The 8,116-nt window shown below is 40.0% G+C and overlaps 1 long non-coding RNA gene across 1 annotated transcript; it reads right to left on the bottom strand.

Moving 5' to 3' along the window:
• Positions 1 to 1,372: 1,372 nt before the first annotated feature.
• LOC141139098 (uncharacterized) lies at positions 1,373 to 7,844 on the bottom strand. The gene is made up of 2 exons (XR_012243713.1): positions 7,490 to 7,844; positions 1,373 to 3,399 (listed from the first exon to the last, which is right to left on the bottom strand). It is a non-coding gene; the product is annotated as an uncharacterized lncRNA (long non-coding RNA).
• Between the last annotated feature and the right edge of the window lie 272 nt (positions 7,845 to 8,116).

Here is an 8,116-nt window from a genome sequence, read left to right as displayed (position 1 = left end):
CATGGAAGCACAGGAAGTACACACAAACTCCATGCAGATAGTGTTTTTGCTGGAATTTGAACCAAGGACCCCAGTGCTGCAAGTGCCAACCGCTAAGCCACTGTGCTGCACCAATAAAAGCGGAACTTCATCCTCAAAACAAAAACAGTGCTGTCCCGCAAATTGCCTGGGGGATTGGGAGCCAGTGCTGCGGCCCAAGTGCCTTTACATTATAGGAATAATCCAACAATGCAATACTCTGTACTCTACTCTCTACTCTGTATTATTATTATCATTATACAGGAATTATATAGCGCAAACAGTTTGCGCAGCGCTTAACACAATGAGGGCAGACATTACAGTTACATTACAATTTGGTGCAAGAGGAATCAGAGGGCCCTGCTCCTTAGAGCTTACAATCTAGCAATAACATTTATGGTATTACTCTATTCTGCCCATGTAATCAATAAACAATAATTGCAATGGATAATGCAGAGTAGCCGGCTTTACTGCATCGCAGGAACCTGTCCAGGTCCAAGGGCCTGTTACCTTTGGTGTTCTTCTCTATCCTGCGGACCCCATGCTGTGATCTTCTCTTGCACCTCTCTCCTACTACAGGTCCTATTCCTTGCCGTCATCTCTTGTATGTCATAGAAAGCTGGATGTCTTCTTGGCCCTGTACCCGGCCCCTTCAATGAGGTGGCACCAGATCTAGCGCATGTGCAGTCGGAGATCTGGTGCTGTGTTTGTGGGACGTAAGGAATATCTTAAGTCTCGTACACACGATCGGGATTATCCGACGGGAATTGTGTGATGAAAGCCTGTTGTCGGAAAACCCGACCGTTTGTACGCTCCATCGGACAATTGTTGTCGGATTTTGCGCCAAAAAATGTTGGATAGCAGGCTTTAAAATTGTCCGCCAACAATTGTGTGTTGTCGGGTTATCCGCGCGTGTGTACACAAGTCTTTCGGACAAAACTTCCAAAGTACAAACACGCATGCTCGGAAGCAATGCTAACCACAGCACAGTGTTAAGTGCAGTTTTCAACTTAACTGCTTCTAGTTTATATTGCTTTGCCAAATTTAGCTATCAAAGAAATAAGACACAGAATATAGATTTCTGTATATCAGATCCGAGCCTTAAAGGTCCCGTACTCTCAACTGAACCTGTCGGCTCTTTATTGGGGCTTTTTATAAGGCTTGGTTACACAAGCATCAGTTTGAGCAAATCTCCATATAAGGTAACAAGCAGTATAATTTCAACATACATGACGCTGGACTTACACATCTGGAAAGACTTAAGCTACGTCTTACAACTGACACGCACACATTATGTAGAAAAATGAAAAACAACTTAAGTAGAACTCCAACCTATTATTTCCAACCTTATCAATTTCCCCCTTTGACATCATCCCCTCCACGATTCTGGGTCCTTGCAAACAAGTGAATAGCCGATACTTCAAAGAGTACTATCCCTGACCGCGGGTTGTCAGAGGAGGATAAGTCTTCTTTATTTACCCTCATCCCTCAAATCCATACCAGCATCTTATAAGCAAAGAGAATAGAAAAGGGGTGATGTCAAGTTACCCTTTTTGTCATTGGAGTTCCTAATACCTTTCTCTTTCCATTCTATCTGTTCATACCTTAATCTTCCTATATAAGCAACAGTTTATCACGGTAAGCAGTACAAAAACTAAAATTAGATTAAGTATCGGATTGAGCATCCAATTAAAAATTGCCGTAGCAGTGGGTGATCATCCAGCAAATACATCATACCAATGATGTGTTGTTTTATCTCTTATTTGTGAGGATAAATGTATTAATTTCCCTTTATCTATAACCGCAGATATTAGATTATTTTGAAGGGTATGTTCTTGTGTCTCTATGTGTTTTCTAAGTATTTCTGACTCATTTAAGATTTGCTGTAAGAGCTCTAATGATATTATAAAAGGAGTAGTATCAGTAAGATTATCTACCGTCCATTCTAGATTAAATATTCTATGTGCATCTGGTTCAAAAAGGAAAGTGTCATTTTGCCATTTAAGCATTTTAACATTCTTTATGCATCCTGAAAAAGGGGCCGTTTTATTTAAACTTTCCATAGTTTCCTGATCATTTGTGACTAAACAAATATGTTGTGGTCCTATCTCCATAAATCTGTTTCCTACACCTGCTGGTAATCTCTGAAACTTACATATGTTAGATTGATGTTTCAATAAGCAAAGTTCATAGACTGGAGAATTTCTTCCACAGACTATTCCCTTATTAGTTTTAGCACATATAAACTTAGATCATGAGTCATGTTTTGTGTATCTACATAGTGTCCATAAATCTCAGGATACCAAAATTCAGGTAGATCCTTTCCTATCAGGAGTGGCATCACTATTAACTTACACATTACCTGGACCTCCTCCACTTTGTATACATCAAACCTTCCAGCACACCATCTTTCCTCACATTCAACTTCTTTTCCTGGTACTTCAAACCATATACTTTCTAAATTCAAACCCTTGAAATAGTTCATCCAAGTGCGATTTGAATGTGATAAGATAGTGTAGAAAAAGCACATTGAGTAATGTTTATAAACTCCTGATTTTCTTTCCACAACTTCAGACTAGCTAGTGCTGTGTGATTAACCATAATATTGAGATATTTAGTTAATTGTACCTAGCTAATTTGTGTTTCGAATGTTGTAGGTAACCATTTGCTTGTAATTATTAAACTATCAGCTATGTGACTTCCTGCACATTTCCACTTATTTTGTATCATTTCCATCTGTATCCCATTCATTATTCCCATTCCAGTTCCTGCAGCTCCCAGAACTGTATCATACCATTCTCGGCGATACCATTATTCTGGTAGCTGGGGAAAAGTTACATTAAATTTGATTTTTGTTTTCTGTTGATACCGAAACATTTATGCAAGCTCTAGGAATAGGAGTTAATACAAAGGATTCGAAGATGGTGGGTAGAGCGTCCTCTATCTTTATATTGAAACCATAATGTTGCCATTGTATATATCCTCCTGTTGTGCTTCCCATTTCCTTACTAGTACAAAATACCATTCGTAGTAATGATATTGTGTTATACTCTTATCCTGATTTACCCATCTAAGATCAGTACTATTTTCATGAACTGTTACATTGATACCCGGAGTCCATGTATAAACAAACATTTGAAAACATTCAAGCATTATTATCATAGAAGAATCTTCATTCTGTTTCTCTCGGTTCAAGACTCTTTTTGCAGTGTGATGCGTGGATCCAGGCTGCTTTTCCTTCCAATTTCACTGAAGTGGCTGTAGTCAAAAGCACTTGATAAGGACCTTCAAATCTAGGTTCCAATGTCTTTCTGGTGTGTTTCTTAACATATACATAATCTCCTGGTAGCAGTGTATGTGTACCTGCTATTGAGTTAGGGTCTGGAAGAGAAGAATACACACTTTTGTGGATCTTAGTTAGACGTTGTTGTAATTGTATCACATATGCAGTCAAACTATCACATTGCAATTGCATACTCTGTAGAAAGTATAGACCTAATCTAGGTGCATTCCCAAAAAGTATTTCATATGGGGATAATCCTGTTTTCCCTGTTGGAGTGTATCTTATAGAGAACAAAGCCAAAGGCAGGCATTCTGGCCATGGCTTGTTTAACTCTTGCATAGCTTTTTGTATTTTCAACTTTATTGTCCCATTTACTTTTTCCACTGATCCTGAACTCTGTGGATGATAAGGGGTGTGGAAACTTTGTTGAACCCCTAACATGGTCATCACATTCTGCATGATTTCTCCTGTAAAGTGTGTCCCCCTATCTGATTCTATAGTTTCAGGAAGACCAAACCTAGGTATTAACTCAGTAATCAGTTTCTTGGCTGTGACTTTTGCTGTAGCTTATTTTACTGGATAACTTTCGGGCCAACCCGAGAATAAATCGATACACACGAGGACAAATTCAAAGGGGCCGCTCTTAGGCATTTGTATGTAGTCAATTTGCAGTCTCTGGAAGGGGTATTGGGCCCGAACCTGGTGTTTCCGTGGGGTTTTTACTCTTTGTCCTGGGTTATTCAGGAGACAGATTTGGCAGGCTGCACAGTAGTTTCTTGCAGTACTACTGAATCCAGGGGCGAGCCATCCTTGGTTCACAATCCTATACATGGAATTGGAACTGACGTGTGTGGGTAGGTGAACTGCCGCTGCCATTGCTGGGTACAGAGAGGCAGGCAGGCATACTTTGCCCCCTTCCCTCCATACATTGTCAAGGTCTGGTGCTGCTCCCATTCTGACCCACTTATCTTTCTCGCTCTCCCCTACTTGCTCCTGTAATTTACTCAGCTGCTGCCATGTTGGTTCTGGGATACTCACCTCTACCGCTGCTAAGGTTTCAGGGCTTCCTTCCCCTAGAGCTGCCTGTTTTGCAGTCAAATCTGCAAATGCATTTCCTTTTGCCTCAATTGTTTTTGCGCTCGTGTGTGCCACTATCTTCATGATTGCCACTCGTTTAACCTTTTAAAAATTGTTCAGAACTCTCTTAATCCCTTCTCCATGTTTTACAGGTGTACCTGCTGCTGTCAGATAACCTCTAACCTTCCATATATGGCCATAATCGTGCGCTACACCATAAACGTAGGCAGAGTCAGTGTAAATATTCCCTTCTCGTCCTTTTAAGTATCCTAGGGCTTGTTCTAAAGCTTTTAATTCTGCTTCTTGTGCTGACATGTAGGCTGGTAAGGGCTGTGCGTCAATCACCTGTGTATCAGTCACTACGGCATACCCTGTGTGATATTTACCCTTGTCATCAGCAAACCTACTACCATCTATGTACAAAGAGTGCTCAGCATTTAAAATTGGTGTATCTGTAACATGTACCTTTAAGAAAAAAAAAAAAAAAATGTACTCTGTCTTAATTATCACCAGATGTTCCTTCTAACTAGAATGACTCTATTGTAGGGATGTTTAACCCTTTCAACTCTGAAAATACACTATATATAAATGTAAAAAATGATGTGTAAAAAATATCTCATCTTGATATAATAAACATGTCCTGTCACATAAAAATGATATATAAAAACTGCAACATATCTGATGGATAAATTATTTCATCAGTAGTCAAAAAAACTAAAAAGTCCATTGTTTTTAGAATGTCCTCTCTTATCAGAGGTTCTCGAGAATTTTTTTTTTCTTCCTCTTCTTCTTCCTTATTAGCACTATTATTCCCCCTTGCCAAATCTGGTGACTGAAGAGGCAAAAAGGTAGCCAAATTTAAAGTTGTACAGCGCTGAAAAGTAACATTTGGAGGTAAAAGTAAAGTACACTGTAACCTCAGTTGCCTAGCCATTGAAATGTGTTTGGGCTGTACCTGAGACAAGATTGCATGTATCTCATGTGTGGTATGCACTACAACTGGATTGTCTAGAACAATTTCTGATGACTTATCTAGGATTATCGACACTGCTGCTATCGCCCGTACACAGGACGGTGAACCTCTGGACACTGGATCTAATGCTGCTGAAAATTAAGCAACGGATCTTTGTTTTACATGTGCCTGTGTCAAAACACCTGTGGCGTGTCCAGTGATTTCAGCAATGTACAAATAAAATATCTTGGTGTAATCTGGAATATCGATAGCCGGGGCAGAAATCAACAACCTTTTTCAAAGTGACAAACGACTCATAAGCTACTTCTGTAAGCATATACGGTACAATTTTCAAACAATCGTATAATGGCTGCATCAAAGCTCTAGCATGTGGTATCCATTGTCTACAATATGACACAATACCTAAAAACATACGCAATTGTTTGAAATTCCGTGGGGGTAACATTCCCTTTATCACTTGAACCCTCTCCTCAGTGAGATGTCTTGTACCCTGTGATATACAATGTCCCAAAAAGATAACTTTTTCTGACACACTTGCAACTTTTTCTTATTAACCTTGCAACCTTTTTCTGCCAAAAATCGCAACAAATTAAGGGTGGTATGCAGGCTTTCAGTCTTTCACTTATCTGTGGAATTAATCCTTCCATAAACTGTCTATTGAAGGCTCAGATCGTGACTGGCAGAGCCAAATCCAATCCCTCATCTGCCATCATACTTTCCATAGATAAGTAAAATTCTGATACAGTCTGTCCTGGCATTTGTTTCATGAGTGATATTGACCCTCTCTCCTGTTGTTTTGCCTGAGAGAAAGCTTCTAATCTAGCAATAAAAGGGGCCCTTGAGTCTATGTGTCTGACCTCCTGTCTCTAAATTGCCATCCCCCCTCAGCTCGGTCTGCAGGTCAGTCATAAACTAGTTAAACAGGGTCAGAGTCATTTTATGTCTGCATAAATCCTCCCCATCCTGCCAGGTTGCTTCATGTGTATTCATTAACTGTGTCACAAATCTACAGAAAGCAGCTGGCTTTGCTATACAAAACCCATCCTCTACCCTCAATTTCAGGATATATCTTGTGTAGTTTACGTACTATGTCAGTATATGGGGGTGGGATGGCTGAACTAAGATTATTTAAAATTTCAACATTTTTTTTTTTTTTTATTCTTCTGTCTTTCATATCCCAACCATCACAATCTGAATTATATTTCCACCCCTCTTCTTTTGCTCTATTTGAGACCTTAATTAAGCATTGAACCTGACGCATCCATTGCTTCTCTAACACCTCTCCTTGTCTGTCCCTTTTTATTTCACTCCATACATCCAGGTCTAAACCCGCTGCTCCTTTCACCTTAAATTTACGAAGGACATCCTTTAAGTCCTATGCTTCATCTTTCCCATAGATGTTCTTAATTATCTGTGGCACCGTATAATGCACCACAATTCCCTGACGGGGTTTCGTGTTCTGCTGGCCCATTCTGACAGTCCGTGCCTAGGTAGCGTGTGGGACACTTAGTGTACAGTACTAAATACTAAAAAAGCTACACTAGTTCCTCGTTGCCTTCCTCCTAGGGTGCCAGAATACTAAAAACCTCTCCGGATGAGATTTCTGAAATCGAATTACTTTATATGCTAGCCAACTCACAAATATTATGACCAGAATGGCAGCTACACATATACAAGCATTCCTTTAAGTGACCAGGTATCCGACTAGATCTCCGGGCTTATGGAGACCTCATTCCCCCTGTATCTGGGATCCCTCTCATACACTCTTATCCCTGCTTTATGGAGCAGACAGGGCTTATACTTTCAACCCGTCTATGGTTTATGAATTAAATTGAATATCAAACTTAAGCGGCAGACCCCCAAAGTCCTCTTGCGAGGTTAAGGACGCATTCTACTGCTCATTGGGATGATATTCTTTCAATTCATACCAACCTAGGCAAGGCTCATTCACTTTCTCAACAAGACAGACAAATAACAAACAACAAATAATTCCAGCAATATAAACCACAATATGCAGTAATTCTAGACTCACCACTACAGAGGCTGGTGTTTTAAAACCAGGAGAACCGTAACTGACAGAACGGATAGGCACAAATCAGGGGAGCACAGAATATAAGAAAAATAAAGCTTTTTCTTACCTGCGCAGGTTTTTTGATCTGTGGTTCCCGGAATGCCTGACCTTTTGTTCCGTCAGTCCAATTCATCCACCTCTTGAAGTGTCATCGGTGTGTCCCTACTTCCGGGCGCCAGAAATGTTAAGTGCAGTTTTCAACTTAACTGCTTCTAGTTTATATTGCTTTGCCAAATTTAGCTATCAAAGAAATAAGACACAGAATATAGATTTCTGTATATCAGATCCGAGCCTTAAAGGTCCCGTACTCTCAACTGAACCTGTCGGCTCTTTATTGGGGCTTTTTATAAGGCTTGGTTACACAAGCATCAGTTTGAGCAAATCTCCATATAAGGTAACAAGCAGTATAATTTCAACATACATGACGCCGGACTTACACATCTGGAAAGACTTAAGCTACGTCTTACAACTGACACGCACACATTATGTAGAAAAATGAAAAACAACTTAAGTAGAACTCCAACCTATTATTTCCAACCTTATCAACAGCATTAGCAGAAGTTGCCCAAAGGGTGGCGCTAAAGAGCTGAAAAAAACACGTAGTTTCTTTCGTGTTTGTTGGCCGACAATTCTTTGCCGTTTATATGCGAGACAAGTTTCTGGCCTACGGACAAAAGTCCTACCCTTTGTCCGA

The sequence above is a fragment of the Aquarana catesbeiana genome, linkage group LG04 (assembly GCF_042186555.1).
Source record: "Aquarana catesbeiana isolate 2022-GZ linkage group LG04, ASM4218655v1, whole genome shotgun sequence".
Classification (NCBI taxonomy): domain Eukaryota; kingdom Metazoa; phylum Chordata; class Amphibia; order Anura; family Ranidae; genus Aquarana; species Aquarana catesbeiana.
This window is presented reverse-complemented; position numbering and strand designations above follow the sequence as displayed.